General features: G+C 34.3%; 1 pseudogene; it reads left to right on the forward strand.

Moving 5' to 3' along the window:
* The first annotated feature begins 2718 nt into the window (after window positions 1-2718).
* Window positions 2719-16204, forward strand: part of LOC120623601 — a 28502-nt pseudogene continuing 15016 nt past the window's right edge.

The raw sequence follows: 16204 nt of genomic DNA on the forward strand, positions 1-16204 counted from the left end.
TTTTATTAAGTTTTTTATTTGATGTTTAAATTTAGAGTTTAAGTTTAGTTATTTTTATCTAGGTTAAATTGTTATAAAATTGTTTTAAAAGTTTAAGTCATGCAGCATGTTCACATATTTTATTAGTTACAGCACGTAACGCACGTTCCACGTTTGTTATTTTTTTTTGTTAATTACCTCTTGTGTTACGGTGGGCGGTGAGATTGCTTTATTGTTAATATTTTATATATATATAAATTACATACATAGATTATGTGAAAACATAACATTACTTCAAAATTACAGTCCACGTTACAACAATTTTTTTAATTTTGTATGTGATGCAGTCTTATACTAATTATGGACATTCTGTCCATGGTGGGCGGTATGTTTAAGGTTGAATAAGTTATTTTTTAAGTAATGCGATAGATGGCGCTGTTTTGGTCTTATTTAATATTGTATCGCGCTATGAAGATTCTTTACTAATAATTAGAATAGGCCTCCTTGAATGTTATTAAGGTTGAGAATTACAGTGAACAAAATCTTGCTCAGAGTTTTATTTTATCACTCGGGTTTGGTGTGGGTGCGATCTTGTAAATAAACGAGATAAAGCGATAGGGTATTTTGTCTCATACCGCTTGCCGGTTTTTTCATGGATTAGCAAAGCACTTTGCGAAACAAGTTTGACAGTTAGCCATCGTTTTATTAGTAAGAGATACTTTTATTAGTAAGAAATTCGAGATAAACGGATTGTGAGCACAAAAATACAGTCCTAACTAATTTGACATTGTTAATATCCAGCTTCCGTGAAGAATTTCTGCAAAAACATGGCTCGGTGCAGTGTTTTAGGATGTAAAAGTGATAGAGAACGTAAATTTTCAGATTTGTCGTTCCACTCGTAAGTACAATACTTTTGATTTGTTAAAAGTTTAGATAATTATCGTTTATTATATTTCTATAATATACAACACAATTTACAATAGAAAATAGATCGTTTATAAGGTTTTATGCTAATTTCAATCACACATAACCTAAAGTATAATAGAGTGCAGTGCTGCCTACATTCAGCATGAAAATTCCCCAAACTGCGCAGTTCAATTTATTAAAATTATAGAATTACAAGTTTCATGTGTCAATAATCATAAATTTTATTCCATGGATGTATGATACGATGTTGATGTATTAGAGAAAAAATGTATTTGGTGGAACTGTAAAAAAAAACTTGTTGACTCAAATATGCAAGCACTAAGTTGTAAAGTCTAAACCTAATTTTTTATACTCCTCGAAATATTTCGGAATACATCGAAGAAAGTCTTTGACCATTTCGATGTACAGAATGTATACAAAAGTATATATGCAAATAAATGATTATTGTTATATTATTACCATTATAACGTTGTTTTATTTTTTTCAGTATTTATGTTTCCCTATTCCAACTAATCACGAGCCGGAAGCCTTTCTCATAAAAACTGCCAAATTGCTTCACAGACCAACGTACTAATGTTATTCCATAAACTGTTCCCTTTTTACAATTAAGTTAATTACGGAACATCAAAAATTATTATGCAGTTCCTTTAGGATATGTTTCTAAGTGCAGCTGCTTCTAATGAAACAAATGCCTACATTTTGTATGGATCAAATAGTAATAAACAAATACCAACAAACTATAAGTGTGGTAGAAGACCTGAAATCTGGGACCTTAGAATCGGGGTAAAAAAAATGTATGGCAACACTTCTCAAAAATGCTCTGTCTCACAAGCGGCACGCCAACCATTCGTCTATTTACTTCTCTGTCTACGATTTTATGTTCTGAATTATACCGGTCAAATGATTGAACGAACTGAAATGCTATAGGTTACCGGTCTAACTGAGTGAACGACTTAGTAACCTTTAATTAACCTACATGAAACGGTTTATGCAAGGCTTTCGTAGCGCGTGCGAGTCTTACTTCTAGTATAAATAATACATATTTTTAAATAGATTTGTGTTGATATTTATAAATCAAGATGTATAAATAGAAAAAGTTTAATCTTAGGAATAAAAATTACTTAGGTACCCATTATATGACGTTTCGAATGCCTAATTTCAAAGAAAAAGCAAGCAATTTAAGAGAAATATTGTTTATAGAGTAAATAATGACCATCTAAACGTCCTGCTGCTTCAGATTACTCGTACTCAGAGAACCGGTTTCTCTGTTTACCCAGTTGTAAAAACGAAATCGAAACCTTTACCGAAATGATTCCAATACCGGGGTTAGTGACCGAAACTAATTTTCTGGTTTTTGAGCTCTGATATCAGGTGGGAATGCCGCAAAGGGATTTCCATTATTTTATTTGTAGTGCAACATTTGTGATACAAAAATTTCTTTAATTAAAATTTCTGAGACTTCAAGACACAAAATAGCACGAAATGCATTTTATGCGCATTTAAGTTCTTTAATTTCAATTTAAATAGTGGACAATAAATAATAATTGATTTTGCCAAGTGCTAGTTTCGGCTGTCTTGAGCACACCATCTGAGCGCATGGGCTAACCTAAAATTCCAAGATGAGGATTTTAAATACCATGTAGTAGGTACTGAACCAAGCAATGAGGATATAATTACTATTTTTTTGCCCTGGTCTCAAAGAAGATACAAAAACTAAGTGTGGGTGAGTTATTATTATACAGTCTTTGGTGATCAAAAAAAGGCTATTTATCTATGTTCTGTCACCTTAAGTTTGGCTGTCAAAGTTGAAAGTTTTGGATTTGTTGACCAAAACTTTTCGATTTGTGAGAACTTAGGATAACTTTTCCCTATAATTTATTTAAGTTAGCCTCAGTTCCAAAATACCATTTAATTATTCTAGAACGATATTTGTGTAATTGTGATGGGAAAATCGACGCAGGTTGATGGCGACAACAATCCCACTTCCGAATCGGATCCCGCAAAGATGTTGGAGGCTGCTTTGCTACAGATGGATGGAATTATAGCCGGTATGTGGCAAATTTAATTACATAATTGTTCTATCATTACCAACGTTAAGCTAAGTCCGAGATAAGTATTAACATTCTCTTAGAAAACGCTTGGCTGAACAATGAGGTCTTATTCTGATTGTTAAATTGCTTGCGAGGTTTTTGTCCATCATATATTACGAACTGGATAACTAAAGTTCTAGTTGTAGATTGTTCTAGCCAAACATAGGTGACAAACATTTGGTTTTCCCCTAATATGTAATTTTTAACAGGACTACTCTGAACTCGGTGGGTACTAACAGAATACCAACGTTGTCTCACATTAGTTTGTATTTATTAGTCTGAAACTCAGCTGAGTCTGAATATTATTATTGGCATCGATACATCATCAACTTAAGACTATTAATAATTAAGTATTTAATTATAAGTTACTCATATGTAAGCCTGTTTGTGCTGTTCTGGTAAATAAACATATTCTTTTATTCTATTCTAACCCAATAAATAAACTGACACTTTCACATTTAAAACATTATTAGCTGTTGCCAGTGTTCTCTGTCTGCAATTATCACAGTTGTTTACAAATTCAATGAAAACTGTTTGTTTTCCTGGGATAAAAAGTAAATCAAGTCGATTGGTGGCTTAGTTAGGGTCAGAAGAAAGGACAATAAAAAAAACAAACTTTTGCATTTATAATATTAGTTAGGCTGACAAACTAGAACTAAGAAGTACTGCTGCAAAGCAGCATTGCAGCAATGCACAATGATTGAAACATTCCAAATGGAGGAGGAAATTTACCTTGAAGTCCTATAAACTTGAATGTTTATCTGGAAAAACATTCATGTTTGGATAGGTATTACTTGATGACCTTAGGAATGTTTGTACATAATGTATTATGATGATAGCTTCATAAGCACTATTGTATCAAAATTGCATTTCTTTGCTTATACCTGCCAGAGTAATTTGCATATTTAACCATATCCTTCTTACTAAACAGCCCATATGTATATATATCAATTAAAATAACTTTTAGACATAAAGTGCTTACATTGTTGACATCTTGTAATCACATGATGTTGCAAAATACATTGTCTTTAGATAATAATCAGTTCCATATTAAAACAAGCATGAAATAACATTTACACAGGTCCATAAAAAGTCTAAAGTATTTTAGTGAGTACCTATGTATAAAATGGTGGGTAGTTAAGGCATTTTGTGGATTTAAATCCCCAAATCTACCCCATGTCTACAATCTAGTCATATTTGTTCTTCTTTTTCTAGGTAATTTTTCACTTGTAACCATCTTAACTTGTACATGATTGAATCTTATTTTTGTATATTATACCCTAAATACGCTATATCCTAATACCATTGTTAATGTAGTAGAAGCCACTGGCTAGATTCAATGTATATTTTTTTATCACTAGTAGCCACTGAAATGACATTGAATAGAAAAAATTTCATATATCAACCATAGTCCATAATGCATATAAATTTTATTCCAGTATGTCTCAACCATAAATTATGATAGCTATAACCATGCATTGCAAAGTCTCAGTCTATTGTTTCTCATTGATGTGGGAACTTTTTTTTTTTTTTTGGCTACAAGCTAGCCCTTGACTGCAATCTCACCTGGTGGTAAGTGATGATGCAGTCTAAGATGGTAGCGGGCTAACCTGTTAAGAAGTATGGTAGTCATACCCCTAATCGTTTTCTTCGCAACATCGCACCGGAACACTAAATCGCTTAGCGGCACGTCATTGTCACACTAGCCACAACCAAAGCCTCCCACCAGACAAGACTTAGGGGTATAAAGTATATATATAACCTTTATATAGAAATGCTTAATTAACTATTAATATTGCATGTTAATGAATGAAGCAATAACTGTATAGAGTTAACTAAAAACATCTCCATTTACCTATTTCACAAAAATAAATTATCAATCACTTTTAGATGCTACCAATTCAGCAAACAGTAAGTTTGACAAGCCGAAAGCAAGTATCCGTGAAACACCAGCAGAATAATAATTACTGTTCTCTGATACATTGATACTTGTAGGGGTGTATACTGTATAGGAGTGTGCAAACTGTTGAACGAGGGGTGGCATGGCGCCAGTCGGCCGCGGATCTCCACCCCTACGGACGTATCAGTCCCTACACCGCGAATTTCGCGAGAGCAAAAAACCCGCGCGACATAAACGCCGAGTGCAAACGGCATAGCTCTCATCCCGTAACGTGACGTGAAAAACAAGTTGTTTTTTTGAATAATCATAATGTTAGTTATATGTTTGGTATTTGGAATATACGATAGGTATACTATAAAAAGTCCTCAACTTTCTCTTACTTAATATTTAGTCCTCTTGACATGTTTTTCAAAAACCGGAGTTGTTACACAAGTGTCGTAATTATTTATTGTAAAAAGTTGAGTTTTTTTCAAATTATGTACCCTAATTTCGTTTAATTTCTGGTTTATTGGTATTAACAAAATCTCTAGATTCTTTATTAAATAGTAGATTTTTTAATATTTTCTTTCATAAACATGTAAGTAGGAAGAGCTATTGTCAACATGATGGGTAACCCTAAAACCAAGGACATAGGAATAAAATAGAAAAACTACGAAATATTTTGTGTAGTTACCGACCAAAAAGAAAACTTGCCATATCTTGAAGCTGACCTCATGTTCACATTGCCGCGGTACCGGAAGTGTCATTATTATAAACAAAAGAGTTCTGATAACAATGTATATACCGAAGATGATGACATACCATCCTTCTAGCCAAGAGGAGATTCTATACCAATGGAAGGTATAGAATCTCCATAGTGATAGCACTAGGATGTTATCTCAAATCCGCCATCCTTTCCATATCGCACCCAGTGCCAGTACCCAGCAGCCGCAGATTTACTTTATCAGCTTTTAGGCTGCCTGTTCTGGTGATCCGGGTATTCTTGGAATATTGTGTCGTCTATAGTTGTTGGGACTATATCTATATACATAACAAAGTGATTAGGGAAGCAATAGTAGTGATATAGTTACATTATGAGACATTAATTTCCAGTAGGTACCTCTTATATACCTCGTCGTTTCTTTTTTTATACTTTATATAATTATTTCGATTACGTCACATATTCGTTAGATCTCATTATTTATTTATTTATACGCTTTATTTGTACACCACTCAGAAATAAGGAAAAAAAAGAAGAAACACTCAATAATTTTTAAAGTTGAAATAGCTTTATTTACGTTACGTTATGCTATGCCCGATTAATATTAATCATTATAGAGTTTTATTTAAAATGTTATCAATATTCCGAAAGAAAAATTATTCAAAATTCAAATTCATATTCATTTATTTCAAGTAGGCCTACTTTATAAGCACTTTTGAAACGTCAAGTACGCATGTTTGTGTGACTCTACCACCGGTTCGGAAAGCAGATTCTACCGAGAAGAGCCGGCAAGAAACTCAGTAGTTGCTCTTTTCCAACATCAACATTTACAATCATTTTGCTATCTTGCGGGAGATGAGAGGGAGGCTGGCTGCTTCCATTCTACCTTGTCATTGAGGAATTCATCAAATGTATAGTAACCTCGCTGTACTAGATGCGTTTTTACACATTTTTTAAATGTATGCATTGGTAGGTCAAGAATTTCCTTATTTTATCAATATTCCTCTTATAGCTAAAATTCCCTCGTTAATTACGAAAGAAGATTCGCTTACCTACTCTAAGGTATGGCACATTTTCGACGTTCTTATCGCTGTAATCTCATCTTCAAATATTTGTGTATTCGGAATATAATTATGGAAAAATTCACGCTCATTTTTCAAAGTATTATCTCATCACTTGCATAAACAGAGTACCAGTAGATTGTAAACAGTACTTTGAAGTGTAATTATAGTTCTGCTGCTATAAGTTATCCTTTTTTAGTCGCAGAACAAGTGAAAAGTTCCCAGTGTTGCGGTTAGCAGAACTGGAAACAAGAACTCATTAGATTAAATGGTTTCAAATCATATCACGTTGATATTATTAGCTTTATCGTATAGAAATAACTACTGTCAGATTTGTAAAACGATTGAATGTCTGGCAATAAATATTAATGCTGCCGCGTGCTTGAGAGGACCCTCTTTAAAGAGTCGGATGATAGGCGAACCGATTTAAATCGGTCATCTGGCGATAATGAGCATAATTATAAACGGAATGCTTGACTAATGACTAAGCAGCAACACATACATCGGTACTGAGCAAACGAGATTTTCCCCGTACGATATCATTTAATTATTGGATAAACCTAATAAAAGTAATCGATATCATAATAACGTAACATAGCTGCCGCATGGTGTGCTCTAAATAGAAGTCATTATGTCCAACCTATATTCTAGTCTGACCCAAAAATATCCTTTTTAGTTGCGTTACTTCACAATGTTTCACATACATTGTGAGAATTGGCACGTATTGTTGTATAAAACAAAACCATCGAGAATGGCTTTTTTTAATGAATGTCCATGGAATTGAGTATCGAATCTCGAGTAACGTATGGATTTTTCGATACTAGTAATTTAAAATTCATAGCAACAGTTTAAACTGGCATCGAGCATGAGACAGGTGATGAGTAAAAAATGGAGCAATTTTAAACATTCATGAAAATCATTACCCTGATGTGGTAGATATATCCATATTTAGATATATTATGAACTGGCAGTGCTTTTATCAAACACGATTTAGGAAATTGGCTGAATTTTGGTTCGGTTGACGAACCAATCGTAATTCAGTCCAACCCACTTATTCCATAATATATTCTACCGTCGCAAAGTATCTGTGGTCTTAAAACAACATAACATTTTGGCATGAATTATTTATGATTTTGCAGAAAATATTTCAATGTATAAAATATGGTATACAAACATTTAGTTTGTGTACGATCCAAAACACGTTCTCCATTAATTATCCATCAATAACTCGAAATGAAAAATCTAATAGAGTTTCGCTCCGTGGAAGTACATTTTTCCTTAATTGACGGGGTTTCCAATGACCGTAAAAGAGTTTTCGTCGAACCTTTCTCGGGGATTTACTGTTAAATTTTATATAGCACTATTTCTACCTTCAAAGTTTTTAAACAGACGGTATAAATCAAGCTTAGTCGGGAAGGTTTACTTAAAGTAGGAAAAACTTGCTTCTTTTTATACGATCCATCCGGTGCCACTGTAACTTACTATGTTCAGTACAAATTAAAATAAGTAATTTATTGTTAAAGAAATTTTAAAGAATATTAAAAAAATAATTAAAACTACAATAAAATTAACGAGATTATAATTGTAAAAGACTATAAATAATTATTGTAACTTGTAAAGGTAACAACTTAACTTGGAAGTTACGTAAATATGCCATTTATAATGACAGATTTACGCTAACGTGTAATGTAACGTTGGATGTCGTAATCGTTATTTTACATGAATCTATACACTAAGACTTCAGATCTGACTAATTCAATGGAGAATCAGTGAGTACGTATTAGTGCGTGTATGTGTGTGTGTGATGATAACTCTATTGTGAGTGCCGCCATGCCCGGATGTTGGCAGTGGCCGGAACATGTCACCCGCTGGTGGCTCTTCGATGTGTGCAATCGACGCATCTTCACCGATGAAGCAGAGTCTCAGATACCACAACGTATGTAAAGATTCTAATTTATTTTTATGTGTTAAGTTGACTGCTTTGCGTCATACTTGCAATAATCACTAGGCTGCACCATCTTGCCTTAGCTATAATCTCAATAATCTATCAAATTGTATAGAGAACTAGTATTTAATCCCAAGATGTTCATATTGCCTCACATTACTACTAAAGTTCGATAAATGTCAATACTAGCGGAACTCCGTGATATCATTTTAAAACATAAAGTTTAATTTGTTATACTTTATACAGGAAAATCTGCATGGTGCAATTTAAATATTCTTCAACCATTATATTTAACACCAAGCAGATGCTCTAATACGCACTCTCTCTTAAGGTTTCGCTCTAACACCGGGGCATCCTCAGGAGATGTTTACTCTACGTCTACAATGAACTATTGCGTAGAGACTCAGCAATTATTCATTGTACTTATCTTAATATATATAAATCTCCTGTCACGATGTTTGTCCGCGATGGACTCCTAAACTACTTAACCGATTTTAAATTAAATTCGCACACCGTGAGCAGTCTGGTACAACTTAAGAGATAGGATAGCTTAGGTCTTTAATTATAGTCGCAATTTTATTTTATTGTAAATTATTTGTCTATGATTAATTGACAGTCACAACTCACATGTTATATATATATATATATATATATATATATATATATATATATATATATATATATATATATATATATATATATATATATATATATACTACTATACTCATTTAAGGCTTAGCGATACTGAATACTTTAAAAACAAAATCAAACGCAGACGAAGTCGCGGGCAACAGCTAGTTATATATATAAAAATATCAAGATAAATATATTATTACTTGCTTGGGTTCGAGGATTTGGAATCAGAACACTCTTTGTTCACAAGACTCTTGTAAGAATCTTCTCTTCAATACAAAGTTCCAGAAAACACTTCTATATATATATATATATATATATATATATATATTTATATATATATATTTTTTTTTTTAATTCTTTATTTATTCGGGACTTTTCTTAACAATAAGAATGTCAGCCCCATCGTTCCCTTTACGAAAATTAATACTTCCTTTCTTATCTTAACTTAAAATCTAATAGCACTCTGGCTACCTCTGAATAAGGTGCCGCCTAAGGATACTTTGCCAAATCCCCACATCATAAAGATTAATTTTAAATTTACATATTAATTGGTTCCTCATTGGTCTTTTCCGAACATACTCCCCCAACAAATTCAAGACATCTTCGTCTATATTACAAATTTCACACTTAGGTGAACCGACCCTTTTCATAAGTTATCCAAATTTGTACTTTTACCTTGTAACAATATTATTCATTCGAAGATTGAAGAATTTGTTGTTGGACAGAAATTATGGCAAATGAGAATGAGTTCATTGTATTATTGAGCTAGTAAAGGTCTTTTAGGGTGTAGCTGTTCATTCATTCGATACTTATAAAAAAAAATTGACAAAAGCGAACCGACTTTGTTGTATAACTAAAAACCAAGAAATATTTTTTTTTCTACATTTTTAAGTCAGGTAAATGCCGGTTCCAAGTAAAATGTATATTACTGGTAGGTACGATACTGGCTACTATATTAAAAGGAAAACGAAGAATATGATCTATACATGGGGCTGGCTGAAAACCAGTGCTGCGCGCTTTAGTATGCAGCTATACTGAGCCAGCTCCTTTGTCACACATTTTTTTGAATTTTTATTATTTAACAATTTATGATACAAATGTAACGTTTTACACAAATGTGTGACAATAAAGACTATTTCTTTCTTTTACATAGTAACTTTCTACATTTTACTTGGCACTGACTTCAAATTGTTGTAGAAAACATTTATTTCTTTCTTTTTAGTTATATAACAAAGTAGGTTCTTTGTTGTAAAAAAAAAATAATGTTTTTTAGCAGGTAGTTTAACAGGGTAAGCAAAAAAAAGAGCAGAAGGGACGCAGCAAATGCACATAACATGCGGGCCTCGCTGATATATCAGCTAGACAAACAGGATAATCCACAAACAATCCGGGGGATGTATTGTGTAATATCTATTTATATTTCCCGTAACGGACATAGTTCTAAACTGCCCTATAATAGTGCAATTGCATTCCGCAGAGTAGAATATTTAATGTAAGTGTAGATTAACAGCAAACGTCCACGACCCGAATTAGTGTTGGAATTTATTAACATGTCGCACGTTGACACGGGTAGAAAACGGAAGTAGATTGAATCTCCTGTGGCGTTGTGTACATTACGTGACGGCGACTATTATGTGGTACGTGTATTGTCTTCATGTACTTGGGTAATAATATACTCTTGCGTGTCTATTATTAGCTCAGAATTGGGAAATTTGCGCTGTCAACCCGCTTGCCTCTGAGATAACGTTAAGACGTCAGTCCCGATTATTATCACTAATATCATCATCATCGTCGTCAAGCCATTACCGGACCACTACAGGGCACGGGTCTCCCTCAGAATGAGAAGTATCTTGAGAACATCATGGAGAACTCTCAAGCATAGAGGTTTCCTCGCGATGTTTTCCTTCACTGTTAAAGCATGTGATATTTAATTTCTTAAATTAATAACGTAAATAACTCCTTAAAGTTAGAGTTTTGTGGCAGGGTTCGAACTGTGTCCCCTCGAAAGAGAAGTCGAAGTCTTACTTACATAATAATCGTTGAAAGTCAGCAAACCTATTCAACTATTAAAAAATAATTGGAAAAGCTTGTCTTGGGCCTTGGTGTGAGTGGACCTCTTCTATGAAAGAGGAAACCTGTGCTCAGCAGTAGACGAATAAAAGGACGAATGTGATGGGTCAATTATTACCATCATAGTTTATTATTATTTCCTTTAAAAGCAATATATGGTTGAGAGTTTTGACCGTTGAAACCGACAGAATCGACCTAATTAGCAGTTCCTAATTCTGTCAATCATTGTTTCCTAAATACCTAAATGTACCAAATAGTATTATAGCAGATATTCTAAACCATAGTATGTACGTATCCTACTCTCCTATGAATGAAGACCTGTACTTATATTTTCGGGACAATTTTTTTTAAATTTTGGTCAACAGAACACAATAGGAAAAACACAAGGAAAACATTAATAGTACTTAGTGCTAGGGTGCAAAGGCGGCCTTATCGCTAAAAGCACTAAGTAAAAGTGATTTACTTTGTAGCAGCCTTTGTTTGACAAATACATTAAGCTTAATTTACTATCACCGACCGCGCACAATCGCTATGTGACGAGTTCCTTTTTTTGTAATCTGCGTAACTGGTGAGCAGAGTGGATTCACAAGCTTAAGAGATAGCTTAGCCTGAGTTTGGGCCCTAGAGTTCGAGGAAGACCGAGAAAAAGGCCTAAGGACGTCTCGCATGGGACTCTGATGTTGGACAGTGACGATGTTTGCCACCCACTCATTGTCAAAACAAGAACTCATTTAAATATTAGGTACCCACTGCAGATACTTTACATTGGTAAGATTATAGGGAAAAAAAGACGTAAAAAAGAGATCATCTCATACATAGTGATGAATATAAACTCGCGACAGTTTAAACGCTGAAATGTTTGTAGAGCTTTGTAGACAGTGGAGCCTTTTATCTTTTCATAAAAAACATTGTTACAATGTCTTACAGTTAAATACCCTAAGGTGTTGAATCTCAAAGGAACCTTGCATCTGACCGGTTTTAATTTAGCTCTAACGAATTTAGCTTTGTATCCGTGCTTTCGAATTTTTGGTATAAAATGTGTAATTAGAGGATTTCTTTTTATTGTTTGGCATGTTATATAGCTTAATTTTTCTGCCGTAGTCTAATTTACTAACTGTATGTTTATTTTATTAATACGTATTTTTAAGGTCCGTAAATTCTTAGATTAGGCTGTTAAATTGATTACCTAAAGTAAGAGAGGGTGGTGAAAGTTGGGCTTTAATTAAAATGTAAGCGTTTTGAGACTGTGGTTTTACAAAGTTTCGAGTGAGTTCATAAATTTATTATTATAGGCAACATATTCGAGCAAGGATTTTCCGATCCTAGTCTGATTCCAGTCAGTCTTTCATTATGTCTTTTATCATAATGAAAGAATTATTAATAGTCGATCCACTCAATAATATAAATGCTAAAATGTTTTTGTTTGTTTGTCCTTCCTTTAGTTACTTAGGACAACTATGCCAACAATCGTCTCGATTTCTGGCATGGAGATATTTGAATGGAGAGTAATAGGCAGTCGCGTGCACAGGGTTTCTGACCAAGGTATGCATAAAGAAGGAAGATTCCATAAAATGGAAAAATCCTTTGCATTTATTAGTTAAAAATTTTAGGGTACGCAGTGCTTTTGTGCATGTATGAAGTGCACGCCACTGGTAATAGGCTACTTGTCCTAGAAATCAATATTAAATGCATATGTATAATTTGGTCTGGTGGAAAGTTTCGGCCGTGGCTTGTTACCACCTTACCGACAAAGATGTGACGCCAAGCGATTTAGCGTTCCGGTGAGACGTCGCGTAGAAACTGATTAAACTGCTATATATCCCTGCTACCATCTTAGACACTTTACCAGCAGCACTCCTGCGATATTTTTCTCCGCAGGGAAAGGACAAAATATTTATCTTCTCCCACACTTTTATCCACTTTTCGGGCATGGGTAATACCTAAATATTGCCGTGCTTTGACTGATGTACTCGTAAAATTTAGCCCTTGTCAGTGGGATATAATCTTTGACTCCTGCCTTCGCTAGCCGTTCATGTAATATAGAAGTCAAGGGCTTGTAATGAAACTAAAAAATAAAAGTAATTTCATGCATTATCATCTTTATCACTAACCCATTATCGACCCACTACAGAGGTGACTCACCTCTTAGAATGAGAAGAGTTCATGACGTAGTCCATCACGCTGGCCAAGTGCGGATTGGTAGACATAACACCTCCTTGAGAACATTATGGAGCACTCTCAGGCATGCTGGTTTCCTTACAATGTTTTCCTTAACCGTTAAAGTAAGTGATATTTAATTGATTAAATTAAAAACGCACGTAACTCTTAAAAGTTATAGGTGCGTGCCTGGCATTCAACTCGGTCTCCCTAAAAGGGAAGCTGATAAATAACTCACAAGGCTATTAGGCTATCACCGTACCTCGCACTAGGCTATCACCGTACCTCGTACTAGGCTATCACTGTACCTCGCACTAGGCTATCACCGTACCTCCTATTTAGGCTATCACCGTACCTCGTATTAGGCTAACACCGTACCTACTTCCCACTAGGCTTATCACCGGACCTCCCACCTGCCTAACATGCATTATATTACTTTGGTATTAATTCATTATGCCTCTAATGGTTAGAAACACTGACGTATTTCAGAAGTCAGTGGTTGGACACGTACAATTCTGACGGATTTCATTTTAGTCCTTATTCACACGAGTTCATTGAACCATCATTTGACGCGTGCAGAAAAACAATCTGATACAGGCTGTAAGCATCGGAGGCTTTGCTCTCTCAGACCCTTTATAGTACGATCTCATTGTGCAGATGTGCACCGTCGGGTATAGATATACAGCAGTCGCTCGCGACAGGAGGTTGTTTAAAACCACTAGTCTGTAAACAGTCTATGTCTACGTCTGAACGTTATCTACGTGCAGTTAGGCATTTTTGTACTATGTGACTTCATACAGAACGACGTCTGAAATAAATGTTATACCAGATAAATAAATTTTTGTATGAATCATACTTAAAAATTATGTGCTACATACACTAGCTTCCAGTCGCGAAAAAATTTGCAACCACTAATTTGATAGAAAATTTGGATGTACCTCCAAATATACTGAATAAATCTGCGTAACCTTTTCACGTGCATAGGCTTGATGTTATGTTATGTGATTGCGTAAACAAAGCATATTTATGCTATAGCAGTAATCGCGGTTGATTTTTGGTTATATTTTAAACAGTTCCGAAACTCTTCGCCAGATCTATAGGTAGGTCGAAATATATTATGTTCGAAAAAAAAAAATTATGCACATCCGTCTATTTAACAGGTATGACAGAGATATGCCCAAACATACATTAAAAAAACTAATTATATAATTTTAACCTATAATATGTTTTTTCCTGTCGTCTGGTGGGAGGGTTCGGCCGTGGCTACCCTACCGACAAAGATGTGCCAATAAACGGTTTACCTATGTTGCGTAAAATGTTGGGAAAGTAACTAGTAAGAGGAGGACTAAAATAATTACAACCTATAGTCATTGTACACCTTGTCAAAACGTTCGCGATCTGTTTACTAGGTTCTATGGAAGTGGCAGGGGTTTACGTCTCTGATGTCAGCGTGACCAATATAACATGACGTTATGACCATTAATTACCACGGGTGAAACCGCGGAGAGCAGCTAGTCTTAAAAAGTTTTGATCAAATACTATCGCACACGCAGAGATCAATAGGCAGCACAAGTCTTGCAAGTTCGGTTCACTCAACCGATTTAAGGCGATTAAACGTATATTGTTTTACGTGCACTGCCATTATGTGGAAAGAAAAAATGATGGAGAAGTTTTTTTCGTTCCCGCTGTTGAAGCTTCATTGTTCCCAGACGGATGCAATTCAGTTTTCCTCCGCATAATTTGCGCGAGAGGAGTTATTTCGAAGAGATTTCAATGCCCTGCATAATGAATAGGTTTTTGTTTTATTTGCCTGTTGGTATTACTGTCCCAAAATCCCGTTACTCTAGTTTTGAAAGATTGATCAATGTGGATCAAGAAAAAATCTGAGCCTGCTTTTAGATTTATTACTATTGAAATATGTTATTAGAAAAAATAAAACCATAAAATTGTATATTGCACCAAGTGTACCAAACAAGGGTTTTTATGACAGTGATAGAAGTATTTTTCATAAACCTTTCTTTTTAAAACATTAGTTTTGGTTTACAGACATACTACTTTACTGCCTAATTGTGTAAGTGGTTTAAAAAAAAAAACTACAGGCGCTAATCATAGAATTTCCGTTATATATTTTTGATTTACTTACTTATAAAATATTAGTCACTACATACAGGCTGACTTAACGTTTCAAAAGTTCTTATAAACTAGGCTTACTGAAAACAAATGAATTTAGAATGTTGTATTTTCTAGCATTATCGTGAATTTTTTTTATGTTGTCTCATAAAACCCTTCAAATCCCAAATCGCATTATTAGCATCCTGTAAGAATAACGCCTTCATTAAAAAATCCACTACGATCCTCCTTTACAAAAAAGGGGACAGGAGGGATTTGTCAAACTATAGACCTATAAGTCTAATGACAAACTTGTACAAAGTGTTCTCAAAAATAATGCTAAACCGAGTAACAAAACCCTTGGAGGAAAACCAACCTCGTGAACAAGCAGGATTTCGGAAAGGGTACGCTACGACAGATCATATTCATGCGCTTAACCAAATAATAGAAAAGAGTATAGAATATGGAATTACTGTGTACATATGTTTTATTGACTTTAGGAAAGCATTTGATACGATAGAACATTCAAAAATATGGAAATCACTTAAACAACAAGGAGTAGCCTCCGGTTACATTGAAGTACTTAACAGTATTTATAACAAAAGTTCAGCAAAAATTAAATTAGAAAAC

The sequence above is a fragment of the Pararge aegeria genome, chromosome 5 (genome assembly GCF_905163445.1).
Source record: "Pararge aegeria chromosome 5, ilParAegt1.1, whole genome shotgun sequence".
In the NCBI taxonomy this organism is placed as follows: Eukaryota; Metazoa; Arthropoda; class Insecta; order Lepidoptera; family Nymphalidae; genus Pararge; species Pararge aegeria.